Raw genomic sequence first — 20,254 nt, 5'->3', positions numbered from 1 at the left:
CTTCCACAGTTCAAAGATTACCGCACAAAGTCATAATGGAGTCCACTTTTCAGAAAAAAAAAATTATTTCAGTATAACTAAAGCACTTTTCAAAATGTGAGAGATTTAAAAATAAAAATGGGGTACATTGCCATATCTATCAGAGTAAAGGAGAGAGAAAGGAATTCTATCTGGAGATATACACACTAAGGAACTGAATCAGAGTTTAATGTTTCTCTCAGGCAGTAGATTGCCAGCTGTGAGTAGGGAGCATATTTTGTTTGCTGGTATGATCAGCAGAAATAATATGTTGGTAATTTAGAGCTGCCTACCTGCCTATAAAGTGCTTATCTGTGTACTACCCAGAATTTTAAAGTTTTTTGGAAGCATAATAGTCAGAAAGTGTTTGAGGCATTGATGGATATTTATGTCTGCTCAGCTAAGGAAAGGAGTCCACTGAGTACAAAACTATAATGTTATTTGTGTGCTTGTGCAATATAAGGAACATTCTCAGTGTCTTAATTGTGGTGCATCATTCAGAAATACTTTATCAATCTAAGAATCTGATATGATTTGTAACTAGTGAACATTTCTTAGACTTCCACAGAAAAGAGAGTATCATTTGGAAATGCCTAAAGGAATAAAGCAAGAAGTATGTGAAAGGGGACTTCGGGGTTTTTTTTCTTAAAATTCAGATCCCTTACTGGAGTAAAGAAAATATACAAATAGATATGATGCATCCAGGCAAAGCAGTAATGCTGTAAATAATATATAACTCTGGTCTGGATCCAATTTTTGTGATTTCACTTCTTATTTTAAGCACAGACTGTTCAATGATGAGTACTGACTTTTGATGTACAAGATGAAATGCTGTAATTATTCAGTGTCTGGAAAATCTGAGCTGATACTCTTTCCTGATTTCATCCATCCTCAGCCCTTCAGCCACTTTCCTGATTTCTTTTGAACACACAAGTCAGTAGTTTCTTCCCACATCTCTCTATCTGCCTGTAAAGGCCTCCCTTTACATCACCTGTTGCTGAGGGGATATCTCAGCTCACAGACTCCTCAGAACAGTTCCCTCAGAGCTACTGCACTCTATTATTATGTCAGTATTGCTTGCTGATGTAGTAAATATGAAAACTACATTTCTTACAAGGAATTAGATTGTACAGTGTCCTTGCTAGGTTACTGAATGAACTAACTCCTTCCTCTATAACTAGTAATAAATAGTAATAAAACCTTTTGCTGACATTTTAAAGAACAGTGCAGAATGCAGGTAAAACACTGCAGAATTGATTTTGCACTTATCAGACAATAAGAAATGTAATTATATTGCATTTCCCCAAGGACTATCCTCTATCTAGCTCTTTATTTAAAACAAGACAAAACAAAACAAAACAAAACAAAAAAACCAAAAAACCATGTAAGAATTCAGTAGCCTTCTATGGATGGCAGAAGGCTTCTAAGCTATTGCAATTCCTGGGCTTTTTACAGAGAGGCCTGTGCTATGTACCACTGTGGTTCTCTCTATTTGTAGGCTATTATTTCAGCAAAATTCTGACTGGACCAAATTTTTCTGTGGAACTATGGGTTCTAAAGTGAGGCCCTTAGATCTCCTTTTACAGCCTGCTGCTCTGCAGAGCATTGTGTCACTCTGCTAAAACAAAATTAAGCAAATTTCCTCCTCTTTGGTTCTTGCCACTGATCTGGTAATTCCCTTCACTATTTTTTGGACCACATGCATACAGGAATGCACCTGTGGTTTATATTTTGGTAGAAGATGTTGTTTTATCTTACTCATTCTTTTAACTGCATTTTCTTCCTGGAATGAATGAGACCGTAGGGGATGAACCACTCACTGATACAACGTAATAGAAGAAAAATAGAAACATTTTTAGTTCCAATTGTGAAATGTAATTTCTCTTTATTCCTCAATTTTGCCCATGTATATACTATCAGATAATGGTTAACAAGGCATCGTGATGCTCAGAAAAAGGTCTCTACCTGTGAAATGGTGTTGGAATAGAAAACTGGAAAATATTTTTTATCTAAATAAAGGTGAGGATAGCTGACCTCTTGGAAAAATAGCCACTTCCAGGCTCTTCTTGGTGGCACCAATCAATAGGCCAGGAGGCAATGGACCGAAACTGATGCCCAGAAAGTTCCACCTGAGCATGAAGAAGCTGGTGACTAGTGAGTGAGCCTGGTTGACAGGTTGCCCAGAGAAATTATGGAGTCTCCTTCACTGGACATATTCCAGAGCCATCTGGATGCAATCCTGTGCTATATGCTCTAGGAAGACTCTGCTTGGAGAGGGACATTGAAACAGGTGACTCACTCAGGTGGTTCTTTTAAACTTTACCCATTCTGTGATTCTAAAGCTGGTTGGAAAGATAACCATTGACCTAAGTGCATGCTTGCTCTAGCCTGAGGAATATCCAAATAAACTTTGACGCTATAAGATTTCAAATAATAAATTCAAATGCCAACCAGGATTTAAAAGCTAAACTATTTCAACCTAGTTATCCCTTTTAGTACTACTCTGCAGTTTCTGCAGCATCACAGAGATGGTCCAATGAGTGGAATTAGAAAATAATAGATAATTTTAAAAGTCTTAAAAAAAAGCATTTAATTACTTTTCATTTCTCCTACTTGCACTTGATAAATGAACATATTAAACTGTGAAGACTCAGGAGCCTCCAAAAGCCTTTGAAGTGTATTAGAATTATCTAATAATTAACCTCGGGTTTCACCAGCATGACTCATTGAGGTGAAGTGAAACAGTGCTTATGATGAAGGGAATTCCAGATCTGCCAGCCTGAGGAACCAAGCCGGCTTCACTCTCCTACACTTTGTCTGGGGAGCTCTGAGCCCCCTGATCCTCCTCTTGTTGCGTTTCATTCTTGATGAGAGGCTCTTTTTTCAGTGCAGCTTTTTGTTAAACAGCTGGGTGCATCATTTTTAGAAGTCAATGTTGAGAAATAACCTTTGGTTTACCTAATATATATGCAAAAATAAGACGTATCTTCTCTGGACTGGATTTTTCCCCATACCTGATATTAGAGAGCATTGTTCAGCCTGGGGTATCTATTAAGTGATTTATATTGATGTGGTTACCTGAATTAAGAGTGAGCACTCTCTTTAGAGTGAGAAAGCCTATTGTCACAACTTCCCCTGTGTCTTTGGCTATTACAGCATGGGCACCAGTCTAACCTCTGCTCTGGAGAAGGACAGTACTTCAGCTCCTACAAGTACCACTGAAGAGGTGATGGTTTTGTGTTAATAAATTGCTCCCCTTGCCTTTAAATGCAAGCATAACGATTCATAATAATGCAACTTCTTATTTGTACCAGGGTCAGAAGTGGTCACTGGTTTTATGTACTCAGATTAAGTAAGTACTTTCATCCTGAATTTGTAGTGTACTGGAAAGCGTCAATGCCAATTGGACTGAATGGTTAATGAGGACATCAGCAACTCCCTGAAAATGAGCACTCAAAACCAGGAATTGATTAAAGAGTGGACATTTAAAAACCTGGGTAGCAGTTTCTCTTGTCTGTGACTCTCTGAGTGCTTTTATAATGTGCTGTGGGGAGCCAAGGTAGCCTTAGACCACTGAAGGTGATTCACCAGCCAGGGTCACTGTATTATTTTCATTCACAGTAGGGTTCAGGAGGGAGGGTGTTGACCAAAATGTCTACAGATTTGAGCAGTGTCAATACTAAGGAAAAATTATGCAAGGCAAGGCTTTAATCTGCTCTTTAAAGGCTACCTCTCTGTTAGCATACAATGTCTTAGAGCTGCATTTCCAGAGCCCCTTCCAGAGTAAATCAAAATATTCTCTAGAACAAGACTCAGCAATACTATTTAGTTTCCCGTTTCACAGATTTTACCTAAGTCTTTGGAGGGATTTCTAGGAAAAGACAGGGTGAGGAAGGACTGGTCTTGCTGAATCAAGGAAGAACTCACCAAGGAAGTAAAGCATTTTGAGGTGTGCTAACACTGCCTCCTACCCTTAAACACTAAGTAGTAATTTCTTAATGTTAACAAAGGTTGCCTTCAACCTAAAGTCACAAGGTTGTATCAGGAAAAGGGAAATATATGTAGCAATATATTATCATAGAATCACAGAATTGTTTGGGTTGGAAGAGACCTTAAAGCTTGTGTGCTTCCAGCCCTCTGCCATGGGAAGAGACACTTTTTGCTGGACCAGATTAGTCAAAGCCTATCCAGACTGGCCATGTACGCTTCCAGGGATGGGAAATCCACAATTTCTCTGGGCAACCTGTTCCAGTGCCTGGATTGCTCACAGACATTTGTGTAGCTTCCCCAGCAGACATCTGGGTGGTTAAAATGCCCAGAGAGAGAGAGCTTGCAAGCAAGACGCCTCCTGTATCTGCAGTAAGAAGGCTTTGTTGGCAACTCCCCCTGGTCAGGTGCCTGTAGCAGACCTCAGCAACAAGGTACATTTTGTTGGTTCTGCCTTTGATTTTTACCCTCAAGTTCCCAAACTGTTTGCAGCTGGTTTGTGCTCATAACCTTTCTTCTCAGTCAAGGGTTCACCAACAGTGACCAGCATTTTCATTTGCAAAAAACTAATGAATTTCATTTTGACTTGAGCTGAGAGTCAAAGTCTTGCAAAATCCTCTGGAAGTACCTCTCAAGAAAGAGGAAGCATGCTGTCTCTCTGATAGACTACATGACATATATCTTCACTGTGCGTTCACTCCTCGCAGGGCACTTCCAGGTCCAGATTTTCAAAATCACTGACACAAAAAAATTAATCCATGTGTTTTTCCAAGACTTACAGGCCTAAAAGCATTTATTTTTTAAAAAGCACTGCAGCTTTTCCAGTCTAAAGCTGGTATGTTTCTTCTGCTGAAGTGAAGCAGCAGATGTATTGAAAATATTACTTGTACTAGTGCAACCTGAGATACAACTGCCTGGGTGAAATTTCCTTCCATCTGTAGCAAGTCTGACTGAGTCATGCTGAAACTGAAGTTATAATTTATTTATTGCTGTCAAAGGAGCTCCCTTTCCTTTTAGTACTTGAATGCAGTGAAAAGTCTCAGATGAACTGTAGTTAATAATAGTTTGTGGTCAACCTGGGGAGGCACTTCAAGCAGTCTAATTTGCTTTTGACCACATTCTGTTCAATACTCTCACTGCTGATGTGGCCAGTGGAGCAGGGAGAGCACCTACATTAATTAAGAGGTTCAGCATTTGAAAGACTACACAGGACTTCAAAGCCAGGTTAGCATCTGCAGTTTGAAAGCAGAAAAACAGAGATTTGTAAAGGACAAGTGGAGCCTTGGAACTGGGGATGAGGATTTAAAATGGTCTGGTAGCAATTGGGTGGAAAAATAATTTCAAGTTTACAATGTGCCACAATTGCACATGAGGCTGCTTCAAAAGAACAAATAGCATTCTGGGATGTTTTAAGAACACTGTTGGCTGTAAGACAGAGGAATGAAATTATTCTGCTCTACTTGCCACTGAAGAAGCCTCAGTTGAAGTACTGTATCCAATTTAGGGTGCTGCACTTAAAAACAGATATATACCAAATGGAGGTAGAAGAAAGCAGCAGGAACAATCACCCAAGGAGGCAAGGCTGAATGAAGTAGCCTTATTTCTTTGATAAAACGGAAAAGCAAGAAAGAAGGCTGATAATGACCTCCAATCTTTTAAAAGGTTTTTTTTTTTTAAAAAGGAGGTGGTCCATCATCCCTTGAGTCTACAAGAGGGAGGCCCAGAAGAAATAAGCGTGCTTCTCAACATATTATATTCAAATTATATGTAAGGGAGAACAATCTAGTCACAAGATTTATGAACATATTACAGCAGGATAACACGATACAGGTCAGATTTCAATTAGTGAAGATTTTTAAAGAACAATTTAGGCTTAGGTGTGGGGGTTAGGTGTAACTGAACCTTGTTCTTTGAAGGGACATGAAGAAGCTGACCTCTAAATGTCCCTTCCAACACTGAAACTTCAAAAGCGTGAATTCCACCTTCCCATTTCTATGTGCAGTGCGGTAAAATGGGGGTTCAAAGGTGGTGCAAGTAAAGACAGTCATTTAACTTTAAATAAAATGATCTTTTGCCATGCATGCCTCAAACATGCTGGCTCTTTTCATGGCATCATAAAGATTGACAAGAAATTTGAAGTAGGACAACAAATGCTGCAAGGTTAAGAGCTGGAAGAGATTTATAATCCATATCCCTAGAATCAGAGAGTCTGAATTCCTCCTGGTTGCCTTTTCTATCTAAAACAATAATTAAAATATATCCTAATGCTGTGAAGTTGCCTTTTACTGTTCTCAATAGAAAACAAAAAAAAAAAAATAATGTCAGTTGTTTGTGAGAGGATTGGGGCATGAATTGCACGAACTTTTCACATTTCACACTATAATCTAAGACTTCTTCCCCTCACTCCTCCTCCCAACCCTCCCCCCTCCCCCCAAACAGTTCTTATGGAATTATTGAATTGGAAAACTTTGCCATGAGATTAAATCATATTATCATGCAAAAAAAAAAAAAACAAAACCAAACAACCTAATGTGGCCAAACCAGCCTGCTAAAATTTACAGCATTACTTTCTACAGCACGGATCTGCCACAAGAAAATCTCCACATTTCATAGGCTACACAGCCATGTGACTACGAAAAGAAAAACTTGAAAATGTTTCCCTTCTTATTATTCAGCAGACAAACATGGAATCTCTGACTCAGCACAATAAAGCCTTTTTCCAATCAACATAAACTAATGATTAGGAAGGCTTGGAAAGAGTTATGTAGGATTACTCTGAAAATTTCTGTCTGAGGATGCCTTAATGGGGATATGGCTGGTTTTGAATAAGGATGTATAAGTCACTATCAATTTTCATCAAGGTGACTCAGGCCTGTTTATCCTCTTGCTGTATGTGATGACACACATTTCAGCCTAGGTGAAAATGTCCTGTCCATCTCCTAGAAAAGCTTAATAATTTATTTGTAGCCCAGCTCATTCTGGACTTGTGCACAGTGCTCATTCTCTGCACTGCACAGCTGTCTCTTAAAGCAGCAGTAGAGCATGCTTCAAACAGCTTTGCCTGACACCCTCCTGTTTTTCATTATATTCTTGTGTTATGTTTCCAAAACAAAACAAAATGAAGAATCGATACTGAGGATGTTTGGCAGAGTTATCATGACCTGGGTTACAGCTGGTACAATTCAGCAACCAATTCAAGCTGCAAAGGCAATTTCACCCCCCTACCACCAAGGTAAGGACACAGAGGAAAAAGTTGCTCATGGCATAACTGTCCTATAGGGTGTTAGGCTAAATTTATATAAGGTGCTGCTAAACTAGCAGCATCTCATTAGCTTTCTTCTCTTTTGCTGCTTGGAGACAGTCATTGCTGACTGACTGATAATGCATATAATGCTGACTGGTAATGCATATAGCACAGGAAAATGTTTCCCTTTTTTTCTCTGTTAAGGAGTTTATGGCTTTACTTTACAAGATCAGGGTGATTCTGCCCTCCACCAAGAAATGGCTTATGTCACACCTGAAATCACAGTGGGCTGAATGAGGTGAAGCCATGTAGTCTCACTCCTCAGGTTTTCTGTTCTCTTGCTTGCTTTTCTGCCTGAGCAGGCAGTCCGATATTCAGCTTCAGACTGTAATCATGAGCTCTGCATCCAGATTTTTGAGCTATTAGGGTGCAGCTGGTTTGTGACTCAGCAGTTCTGCTTGCAGTAGGTTTGCAGGATCAGTTCCACTGTAGCTGAAGCTGTCTTGTTTGTGCTATTTCCAGCAGCATCCAGCTGCTGTGCTGCCAGGGATGCCATCACATGAATGCTGCACTGCTGGTAATCAGAAGCCTCCTGAATTCTGAATTACCTCTGTCTTCATCCCCTGTGTTGCTTTCAAAGCATAGCGTACATTATTGGGAAGTACCACTCTTCCTCCTGAAGAGAGCAGCTGCTGAGGACCCAGAAATCAGAAGCAGGTGAGCATATCTGAACTAGGCAGGATAGTTTGGGACTGCAAAACTCAGCGGCAGGGAGACACAAACAGTCTCATGTCCAAACATCAAATGAAATTGCTAAATAAAGAAAGAAAATACAGACTGGCAGCTTTGATAACTATATGGGGCTGAACAACTCCAACTATGCAAGCAGAATGCCTTTTTCACATTGTTAAGTTCCCACTCTGAAATCTGTGAGTTTCCCATCCTCTGCCTCACATACTTTGCACCAAACTACTGTTCTGCAGATCATCCGGGCACTTTCCCATCCAGGATCTCCCTTTCTATGGCACACTGGGACTTTTAAGGTTTTGTTCTTCTGTACCAAAGGACCTGACATTCTGTAGTCTTTTAGGAAGAATTTAGTGGCTTGGGATGGCTAAGTGGCTTGTGATTAGATGCAGACTGTAATTTTTGTCTGCACATTATGAGACTGGATGAAGCGGCAATTCCTAGACTCCATGAAATTACTACTCAATCCACATTCCCCCTCACTCTCCCTCTCAGTGTTTTGAAAACTTAATAGTTATCAGAATAATACACTTTATGCCAGTTTCTGGACTGATCAATAGTGTCTTCTATAATATTAGAGATCAAGCAATATGCATGTACCATTACATGGTAATAGGTTGTAAAATTCAGAGAATCCAGATAACCTTTTTTTTCCCTATGAGTTTGACTGTTCTTTCAGATCCAGGCCCAGATTGTGTTCCTTCTGTTAAGATAGAAAAGGCCAGGGCATTTTTCTCTTTCCCTTAGTAGCCAGGCAAGAAAACCCCAGAAAACCCTGTATATTTTCTTACACTCCAAAATAGCCTTAGATTGTCACATGGGAATCATCTCTGGCCTGTGCTACCTCCCAGCTGTGTCCATCATTACTGGTGAGAGAACCTAGCCAAAAGAGCAGTGGGATCTGTCAGTGACTCGACCGTGGGGACACACACATGGCCACATCGTGTGTCTGTCTGCTTTATTAGCACAAATGTAACCTGGGGGAGCCAGAGATGGCTGATCCTGAGATATGCAGATACCAGGAGGCCAGCAAGAGAGAGGAACCCACAGATCTTGAGTGCAGGTCTATGTGAAAATGTAAGCATGCATCAGTTACACAGTGGACAAGGAGTGGTAGCAATGGGCGCACAGTGGCATGAGCATTAGCTTTGCTAAAAGCCAGAGGAGATACTGAGAGGGTCTTCAGCAACAATAGGTTCTGACTTGCATTTTGTAGAGCCAGTGCTGCTGTGCCCTCAGTGCTCTTTGTGCGTATACCAGTCTTGGCAGCCAAGCAGAATATACTTTCTCATGCTCTAATTGAGCCCTCATTTTGCTGCACAGGCAGCAAAATGCTGGAATACGTACATTGCAAGCAGGAGCTGCCTCATAAGAACATGCTGGCTCAAACTAGAGGTCCCTTTAGTCCATTTCACTGTCTCCTGTAACCCCCCATAGCAGATGCTCAGGGAGTAGCAAGCCATGCATCATATATCCCAAAGACAGCAGCTGAGCAAATCTGGGACAAGAAAGACTTGAATAAAAAAGTATGTTCATCATTTTTAGAGCATGGGCTTCATCCATGTGCTCTAGCAAAGGAAAAGAGTTTTCTGTTTATGTGCGTCACAACACTCCTGCAGTAAAAGCAAATGGCTCCTTCTGGCCTGCTGCAATGAAGAGAAGAAATGGTACCATCCAAAGCAAACTCTGCTGTATAGACCCCCACAGTTCTGCCTCTAAAAACCTGGAACAACACAGCTCCTCACAAGCCACTGAAACAAGAGAGAGGCCTTGATTTTTGATTGTTTTGTGACAAGACCTATAAGAGTTCTCAAGTCTTGTGGCACCTTCAAATCTGGGGATCACCCAGCCCACATGAGGCTGGATGGAGAGCATCCTCCTCCAGGGTGCTTTACCTCCAGCACAGCCCAAATAAGAAGCACCCTGTGCACACAGACATCTCTTGCTCAATGTGTGGGTGTCACACATCTCCGTGTGGCCCTGGGAAACCTTGCAATTTTGGCTCCTCTGCAACAACCGTGTGATACAGTCCTGCTACCACCTTGTGGGCCCCAGTTTTCTCATTATTCTGAGGAGCTAATGGCAGATGTCCCATCAAAAATAGAAGAGTTACCTGGGGGTGGTCCATCTAATTTGAAATATTCTGGGTATTTTTTTTCAGAAATTAGGAGAAAGCAGAGCAGGCAAAAAGGCTTACCTGAATATACAAGCTCTCCTGCTACTGCTGAGCTTCTGAGCCCACCCTTGAGAAGAACATTCAACTAACAGAGAAGAAAGTAGGACAGAAAGTGGATGAAGAAAAGGAGAAAGAAGGTGCCAATGAAATAAATAATTTTCCTAGGAACTAATGGCAACAGTGCATTTACACAGCTAAACATGATCTTTGAGTATCCCCCTGTAACATGTCAGCCCCCCAAAAGAGCATCAGCGATTTAACAGACAATTTACTCTTTGTCTCACTTTTCCTCTCTTTTTCATAAAAGTGATCCTCAAGTTTGCCAATAATGTGGAGAAAGAGAGCCACATCCCAGAGCCACATCCTGCACAGAAGTAGCTCTTGCTCAAATATAAATGTGCAGAAAGTGTGCATTTCAAAAGTGTATCTATGTGTGCATTTCTGCTGTGGTTGCTCACTGGAATATTTGTGCTATAACAGCACAATTTTGAGCTTTATCTCAGCTTCAGAAAGTGAAATGCTGCAAACCTTCAAAAACACCATAGGTTTGAAAGTGCCTCTGCCCCTTCCAGACAGTTTCACTATCCCCCAACACAAGACTTGCAAAAGCATGTAGTGGTAGGACAAGAGGGTATGGCTTCAAACTAAAAGACAGAAGGTCTAGTTTAGACATCGGGAAAAAATAATTTATTGTAAGGGTGGTAAGGTACTGGAACAAGTTGCCCAGATAAATTGTGAATGCTCCATGCCTTTTAAGTTCTTAAGTTCAGGTTAGATGGGGCTCTGATCAACCTGGTCTAATGAAAGTTGTCCTTGCCCATTGCTGGGAAGTGGGAACTAGATGAATTTTGAGGTCTTTTCCTACCCAGACCACTCTGCAATTCTATGAACATTCCTACAGCTCACATCATACACACAGCCAGTATTAATTCTCTTGCTATAACAAGACAGGCAAAAGTAGCATTGAAGAAAACAACAAAAATTGCAGAAGATAGCACTAGAGTCTGCCAGGTGCAGCCCTGTGGCTGTGAGGGTGGCCCAGTTTGTGCTGGAGGCTTGCAAGCCCCAAGTGTGTGCCACATCATTCTGCCCAGACTTGGAGCAGAGAGCCAGGAGCACGTTTTGTCCTCATTGTCATTCAAAATGGGATAGTTTGATACAACCATGCTGCTGATGCCTTTGTGTCAGAAGGCTTATCTCTTGTGTGTGCCCCACAGCTCCTGTTACACGTGTGACTTCCTGCTCTGAGCACGGGCTGTTTTTGGGAAGGGACGGCCTTTTGTGCACCATTTCCTGCCATTCTGGTCCCTCAGCACAAAGTCATTATGCCTGCACTTGTTTCACTCCATCCCCTGGTGGGCTCAGACTTCTTCCTCTGAAAGAGGAAGGATTCCAGGACCAATGAAAAGAAGGATGGGCACCTGCTCACCATCAGTCCTTGGCTGTGAGTGCCCCCTGCACTGTCAGCATCTCTCAGCGAGGTTTGCCTCCCTGCAGCCAGCACCTCTGTGCTGCGCTGAGCCCTTAGCTCCAGGCATCTTTAGTCTTCCCAATCCCCTGTGCTCTTTATGCTCTCAGCTGTCTTGTCTTGCTCTTTTCTTTCCCTGCCTCTCCCCATTTCTTTTTCCTTTGAGACTTCTCTTGCCTCTCCCCTTCAGGCTTCCTGTCTCCCCTCCGAGCCGGCACTTCCGACAGCAGGAATTTCGAGATATGGCGCTGCTCATGCATTTTGTATTAGCTCTAGGGGCTCTTAAGCCTTCTGACATCACGGGGTTGCACAAACTAGCAAGCACTGGAGTCCAGGAAAGCACCTGGAAGTAAGAGAAAAGGAGGGGGGGAAATTAAATACTTGGTAACAGAAATGCCACACTTTTGAAGTATTAACTAGCTGTTCATTCAGTCGCAAAGGGTTATTGCATTAAGAACTCACATTAGAATTAAGCAGGGGAGAAAAAACACTTGCTGGCTAAAGGCTGAGGATAAACCCAGCATTTCTTTATCACTGCCTGGGGTAAAGAAAAACCTTAATTACAATACTTGTCTTTGAATAATATTTCAGTCATAACAGCACATTTCTCAGATTCTGCATGATAAGTGCATTAATATTTATTCATTTTCTATGACCTTTAGATAATTCCTAAGGGTCTTATTTTGCTAGCATTGATGTTTACTTGTTTTTTAATGCTTCTTCTTTACAATGGTCCAAAGCTTCATCACCATATATCAGCATCTTTCTTGTCTTTGGACAAGAAAGACAAGATATTCCCTATTAGATACCTAGATAATAGACACCTATTCCTGTGAAGAGGGAGGAAAAAAATGTGGTGCTGATTTTGTCCTCAAACCTAATATTTAGGAGTAGAGACCTGCTGTGCTAGACCCTGGTGGACCTCAGACTTAGTGTAGAGACTTATAGAGTACAGAAATTTATTCCTGTAGAAACTGTTGCGACTGGGAAAGACTTGCAGTCACTCTTTTTTCACTGGTTTTCCTTTCAGTCTCAAATGTTTGTTATTCATTGGTGTGTAGCCCCCTTTGTCAACTTGAATACACACCCAGCTTGCCCTACAAAGGAGGGCTGCTTTGGAGACTACAGGAGTGAGAATATGTCCTGTGATTTCACTATTTAAAAACATGTACTTTGCACTTCTAACACCTTAGAAATGCTTTCTGCACTCTAAAAACTTCTTAAAATACTTAGAATTTGCCTTATTCACCCACTGACATTCAAACTGAAGGGGGTTTGGTGAATTTTCACAACTTAAAATATGGCCAGGTGAACATCCTTTTTCAGTGTTCAGGCCATCCTCTTTTCAAAACATTTGCTTTCTATGAAAAAGTTAATATTTCAAATTATATAAAACCCTGATGATTTCCAGTTATAAAAATAGGGTATTAAAAACTCAATATTCACTCACTGGCACCTGGCCAGAGGATTTTGCTGAACTCATTTACATTTTGCATTTTGAACAAAAATACTCTTGTATGAAGAAGTATGAGCTAGATATGATCACCATCTTCTGAACAGTTTACAGGCAAAAGAAAATCTGTAGCTCTTCATCTAATGTCTGAATGCATACTCACAAAAAAAAAGAGCACTCTAAATTTCTGGAAGTACATTTGAATGAGACTATGTATCTCCTTTTTGGTATGCCAAATTCTGAACTCTTAATCATACTGTTCAGTCTGTGGGGATAAAAATGTAATTCTGAGAAGAGTGTAAATGCCCTTTATGCAAAGAAAAGACTCTTATCTGCAGTAATTTGGTGAATGGGCTCTGTGATGATATCTGAAGTGCCGTGCTTCACCCACAGAAACTGTGCCTTCCACTTTTAGTTTTTTGGATCAGTAATTTCCAGAATTGGAGAGATAGCTCGGCAGAGAAAGGCTAGGGTGGGACATTTACTCGTATATCAGTGGATCACTGATATACAAGTCTCTTTTTCAGCTAAACAATTTAGAAAAACAAAAGACACTATCTTTCTGGATGGTTGTATTTCTTTCATAAGCAACGTCAGTAGATAAGGGTGTATTTCTGTTCTCAGCTAAGGAGCATTTTATCATGCAAAGGCATCAAAACTCTATCTAGTCATGCACTTGTCCCAGTGGAAAAAAAAGATTTTCAAAAGCTGAAAGAGAAAAATGCAAAAGCCTTAGTATTGAAAAATCTTCTATTGACAGTACAGGACAATAGTGACATGTTAAAAATAAATACTGGCTTTGGGTCTTTTGTAAATACAGAAGATGCAAATCTTAGAATCCAAATAAATTTCACCTACACTTACAAACCAAGAAGCCAGACTAGTTGTGAAGATTTCAATGAGGACCATTCAAAGAGGCAAGAAGAAATGCCTTTTGCTTAATGCAGGCAGTAGTGTAAAGGCTAATTTGTACCTTATACATGTCCTTGGATTTATGATCTGATTTTCAGCTATTCTTAATATTCACAGGAGCTGGAGAATTTTCTTTAGAAACTGGAGTGGTCACTATTCCCACATCTTAGGCACTATATCCATCAAATTCATTTCCAAGACAGCAGTCCCAAATTCCTCCCAGAGCTTGGAGGCCAGATGCCTCAGAGCACTGAAATGATGGATCTCTTCCTGGGAACAGACTACTGGAGCATAAACACTGTGAATGCCTCCCTAGCAGTGCACCAATCACTGATGCTGTATCTGGAAATGCAGTTAATATATTTGGTTGTTTCAGAGCATCTTATTTTAAAGACAAGCACAAGATTGGTCTCCCCAGTGTGTGAGATAGAATATTCTGGCTGACACAACTAAACATGTTACGCCTATCATGGGTACAAATATCACAGTATTTGTCTCACTAGGAATAGCCATGCCCTGGATCCCAGGCAGGAGTACCCTGATGAGAACCTACCTCAGTGACAGGCCAAGTATGATAGAGCATTTGGGACAGAGCAGACATATTTCACATGTAGTTCAGCATGCAGTACAACCTTCCTTTTAATCATATAGAAATCTAAATTCACAACCACTGTGAACATTAAAGGGAGGTGAAAATCCATCATTAACCCATGCACTGGCTTTCTCCTGGCTATACTGATGAAGGATAAACACAGCAACCTTGTCTAATATTTTATTTTAATTAGAGTAAAAGTAAACTGCAATAAGCACACAACACAGGGAATTAACAGAAAATTAAACAAGTTCTATGTGTAAACCTGTAAAAACACTCTGAGGCAATTTGAATTCTTCATCAGGCTGGGGACTGTACACATATTTCCTTCTTAATTTATTTTATTGAGTGCTCATGTTTCATTCCTTAGCAGGTCTGCCTGTATTGATTCAATCTCATGTTCAGTGAAGTGTGTGTGTGCAAATGTCTAATGGGAGCAAAGACCTGAAAGATAAAATGGTCTTTCTTTGGCCAGACCACACACCCTTGGAGATTTGCCTGGCCCAAAGAGGATGTTATTGCACAAACGGCGCAACCTCTTTTTGAAGCCTAGAGGGGAACTCATGAAACAACATTTGTGCATTGCAGCTGAGAAAAGCTCTAATTTGTACTGCTTATCTCTGATCCATGCACAACAGATCTGAGAGGAGGATTTTGCCCTTAATTTGTTCCCTGGTGTCTACACATTTTGAGTGTGTTAGATCAATGAAGGATGCTATGTTCCATATGTGCCACAACACGTAAGCCAAGCTAGGTACACTGAAGATGAAGAGAAAGCATCAACTTTGAACCTCCTGTTTGTAAAACAACTTTAAACGTTAGGCAGATGAGCTTGGAAAAATAATTAATTAGCAATAAAGACCAAAGGAACATTCTGTGTGAATAAACAACATAGATTTAGATCTTAGTTAAAACTTGGTGAATGTCAACTAATAAGGAGGTCTGTGGAGTCTGTCAGGCTTTGCAAATCCTGCTTTTCTGAAAGAAAAAGTATTACTGCTCACAGGAGAAAATGCCTATATAAGGTTTGAATCTGTGTGGTGGAGTGAGACCTGCAGCTCAAAGATTGTGTCTTCAGCTTTCTATGAGAAAGATCTTTCTATAGCTGTTTTTTATTTAGCTAGGGTTTTCTCCTGGGAGGGCAGGAGGGCGCTAGCTCAAGAATTCACTTGATAGATTTCAGATCAGCAGCTAATCTGTCACTTCAAGAGGTGACAATGACAGGAGGGAAAGACTTCCTAATTTATTCATAAAATACTTTATCTGTCGATTCCATTTATTTAGTTCATTCTTCATAGGTAAAAGTATTGAAAAAAGGAAATTAATCCTGACCTTGGAGGTGAGAAGCGGAATGCTGATAACTCCAGCTCTGGGGGCATGAGTAGGCCAGGACTTTTCTCACCCAAGAGTGTAAAAAACATGATAGACTGATATTATCTCATACATTTTACCCCTTGAATTCTTATTGATACCACAATACCACAGAGGTTTACTGACTTATTAACAACACTTACTGGAAGCTCATATTCAGTATAGCGATTCACAGCCTTGTTTGCTATTTTGGCATAGCACAAAAATGCCTGTGGTACATTTTTTCTGCCATTGTGCCCTCGCTGCCAATGAAAAGATTGCATCATGTCAGAAATGCCAGAATTTTCTGAAGGAATTCTTTATAAATTGTAAGAATTCATATATATTTTTCAGTGAGCTGCAGCTTATTCTTAAGTTCATCACAGTCTGAAAAGAATTATTGTGTGATTTGCCGGGCAAAGAGTCTGAGCAGCAAGAATTCATTGGCCAAACCCCAATATAATTTTCTTCTTTGATAAGTGTTGGAAAAGCACTTAGAATTTAATTTCGCTAGGACTCCCATGTCCTTAAATCTTAGGTGATGCAGCACACTATTTATGGAGGTCACTATGATCCTGTGCAATTACATTTTGATTTCACAATGGTAATATGGTAGAGGTTTTTGTTGCTAGAAGTTAATCCTTCATAACAGAATAGAGTCTACTTATTTAGCCACTTTGAGTTACTGTAATTTCTGTTTTAATTGAAGACTTTTCCATCACCAACCTCAGATGCAATCCTTACTAGACAAATATCACAGTATTTGTGCAAAATGAGGTATGAAGATTCAAGAACTCTCTTTCAGCTAATTGAGCAAGTTTGACCAAGGGCTGAACACCTTATTTACTGATCTAAACTATTTTCTGATGTGGTATTTGGGCCACCCTGAGAAAAATTCAAGGTCAGGCTGGATGGGTCACTGAGGAACCTAGCTGAAGACATCCCTGCTCACTGCAGGAGAAAGTGCAGGAGACATTCTTTAAAAGTCCTTTCTCAATGAAACTGTGTAATGCTACGAGTCTGTGCTTCACTTAATATGGTCTTTAGAGATATTCCCAGCCTTTCTCTGCCATATTTCATTCTTCAAAGTTGAGATGATTTGCAATGATGCAGCATATATAGTTTGGATCATACGTAGGTTTTTTACAGGTACTCCAAAACTTATTAAAGGGAAAATCTTCAAAAATTATCTTTAAAGAGGCTGTAAGGTATGCTTTTCAAAGGCACGTAATTTTTCCAGGTCTGAGTTTGTTTTTATGGGGCTTTTTAGGAGATCTGTAGGAAGTTCATCTTGACATGACAATGCTTTCTTGCCAGGTGTCACTTTACTTGAAAGCATGGATATGTTAATGGTTCTCAAAATATGAGAAAAAAATATGAAACGATATTTCTTTCCTTAATTTCAGTTTTGGAATGGCAAATAGGTTGTTAACTAACATATATTTTAAAAAAAGGATGTTATCTAGAGGCATGTATTTTTTGTGAAAAACATAGGTTGTTTTTTTAAAAACAGCAAAAGGTCATTGCACCAGCACACAGAGAGCTACTGTGAAAAGAAAGCATGTCACCATGTGAATTTCAGACAAATTCTTCAATTGTTGAGGCTTTTCTTTATAAAACATGTCTCCTTAGACATGCAAGAATGGAAAGCAACAGTATTTTATATAGCTGGTACTGCTCAACAGCATTGGGGACCAAGAGTTTTCTGTGAAACTTTCACATTTTTGTTGTCTGGCTTTTGGTTTTCCTCTTTCAGGAGAGCTGAACAGAGAGAACAGTGCACAAGTTAGAGGCATCCCTGTACCCACATGGGCCACAGCTGAAGTGCAGAGCAGGACCTTTGAGCTGAGAGCTGTTCCCTGATCACACAGTTTAGACCCGAAAAGAAAGTCCTATGTACTCCCCTTCATAATTAGACCTCAGCCTCTTGATCCACCATGTTTTCTTCGTCCACCATTGCTCAAATTGAGTTTTCCAACTGTTTCCTCAATCTAATATTTTTCCCTAATTATTTGGTGTGATATTTCTGAAATACCAGAAATTGCTAGATAGTCTCCAGCTCAAATATTTGTCAGGCCCAGGACTCCATATTTTATAAAAAACATGGGAGCAAATGCTGCCAATATGACTTATGTTCAGCAAGTTCAGCACACACTGACAACCAAGATAATGCATGATGATGGTATTTATATCAAGGTTTAAAAAAAAATCAGCTTTAAAGAGGATACAAAGAAATGTGTATTTAAATGTAAGTCATGACTTAGTTATTGATTTCTCCACTGGGTTATGCATGAATATGTCATTAGGAGATGTCAGACCAGAACATCAGTGAAAGTTTCATTCTTTGAACTAAGCTAATGGTCACATTGACAGTGAATATATAATGTGTGAATTCATATATATGTATAAATGCTGACTCTCCCATGCATGCACGTATGATTAGAGATGTAAATATGTAAATGTGCTTGTAAGCACATTTTTTACATATGGGTACATGTATACATGGAAAGCTAATGAAAGAGAAACTAAGCAGCTGAAATGACTTCTACATCTCTATTCACAGGTCTACATGTGTCAGAAAGGGCCACTAGCATTGGCCTCATTGCCAAAGCTACTCCACAAGTGGCCTGAGCTCCAAGAGTCCTTGTGTCACTGGAAACCAGAATTTTGGAGAAACTTTCTGAGATATGCAGGAATCTAGTTTCTATTAATCTGTGAGACGTTTGAGCAGGTAATGACCATTACTGTTAATGCAAATTTTCCATGTAGGGCCTTGTTAGACTCTGTGGGGAGCCGTACCATAAAGGCAATGTATTTGCAGGTGTAAGGATCACATCTTAATTTAATTAAGTCATTAGATTAATAAAATGGGGCATCATAACTCTTCTGCATGGGAAAATTAAGACTATCATCCTAAAATTGGAACAAAATTCATCAAACATCTGGAGACAGAAAGGAAAAATACTAGGGATAGAGAGTGGACTTTTGAGTCACATTTGAGTCACTTTTTCAGGGCTTTTGTCCTCTGGGTTCTTCAAAACAAATGGTTGAGAGGTCTAGCTCTACCCCCTTTCTTCCACACCTCCTCTTTGCAAAGCATATTACAGTAGAGAGCTCCTTCATCTGAGCAATTTGCAGCTTCCCTTCCATGTGGGACACCAGGCAGAGCTGTACAAACAGTTATGACTTATCTATTTTTAAACCATTCAGCAGCACCACTATGCATTGTACCCGGGTGAGATGGAGTTCATTTTCCCCCAGCAGCCCTCACAGTGCTGTTCTTTGCATTGGTAGCTGGAAAGGTGCTGATAACACATCAGTGTTTTGGCTACTGCTGAGCAGCTGGCAGAGAATCAGCGCTGTTTGCTCACCCTTCTGCACCCCACCAGCAGCTTAGGGTTGGACAAGATCCTGGGTGGGGACACAACTGAGCCAAATTAGCCAAAGGGATAGCCCATGCTAAATGACATCAACTCAAACACAACAGCTAAAGGGAAAGGAGGAGAAAGGGATATTTGTTTTTTACACTGTTTGCCTTCTGGAGGAGCTGCCAGGAGTGCTGAAGCCCTGCCTCGGGAAGTGGCCAGGCACTCCTTGCTGGTGGGAAGTGGAGAATAAAATTATTAGTTTTTCTCTTTACTTGTGTGTGTGCAAACTTTGGCTTTTGCTTTAGTAAACTGCCCCATCTCAACTTAAAAATTTTTCATCTTAATTTTTCTCTGCTGTTCAGCTGGGAAGGGGGAGAGATAGAGTGGGGTGGGGGTACCTGCTGTCTAGACATGGTCAGCCCATCACACATAAATAGTGCACAGACCTAGTCACAGTTCTCTCTAGACTGCCAAAGTTCGCAAGAATGAAGTAAAACATAATTGCCTGTGCTTTCTAGGACTTTTTCCTAGACATTCCTGTTCTTCTTGGGTGACTGGAGCTGTGTGATGGCCTGAGAAAGGAGGAGCACAGATCAGAAAATAAAAGCAAGGGATAATGAGTATAATTTGTAGTTTCAGATTTACCAAAAGATGTAATGGAAAAGAAATGTCAGTATCTGCTTTGTTCCCACCTACAGGTCTTTGGCCCTAAGGCAATTCAGAGAAGAAAGTTTCTGGGAGTGGGGAGAACACTCAGATTACATGCAGAAGATAGGTGAGCCACAGAATGTAGCATGGATCCAAAATCAGGGTGATTTCTAGTTATTGAGGAGCAACATTAGATGTCCCACTTTGCTTTCTGAAATTCTTTGTTCCTGCTTGCAAACAGAAACTTGATTTATAAAAAGACTGGTTAAACCAAGTCTCATTTGGAGTCAT

At 40.3% G+C, this 20,254-nt stretch overlaps 1 long non-coding RNA gene across 1 annotated transcript in view; it reads left to right on the top strand.

Moving 5' to 3' along the window:
- The window catches only part of LOC113458701 (uncharacterized), a 195,856-nt gene that overhangs the window by 172,171 nt on the left and 3,431 nt on the right, over nt 1–20,254 (top strand). The window contains exons 5-6 of the long non-coding RNA XR_012582711.1: nt 18,511–18,678; nt 20,014–20,090. This is a non-coding gene — a long non-coding RNA (uncharacterized LOC113458701). The remainder of the gene's footprint in view (nt 1–18,510; nt 18,679–20,013; nt 20,091–20,254) is intronic.

This window comes from Zonotrichia albicollis, chromosome 1 (genome assembly GCF_047830755.1).
Source record: "Zonotrichia albicollis isolate bZonAlb1 chromosome 1, bZonAlb1.hap1, whole genome shotgun sequence".
Lineage (NCBI taxonomy): Eukaryota > Metazoa > Chordata > Aves > Passeriformes > Passerellidae > Zonotrichia > Zonotrichia albicollis.
Note: the sequence above shows the minus strand (reverse complement) of the source record. Positions and strands in the feature narration are given on the sequence as shown.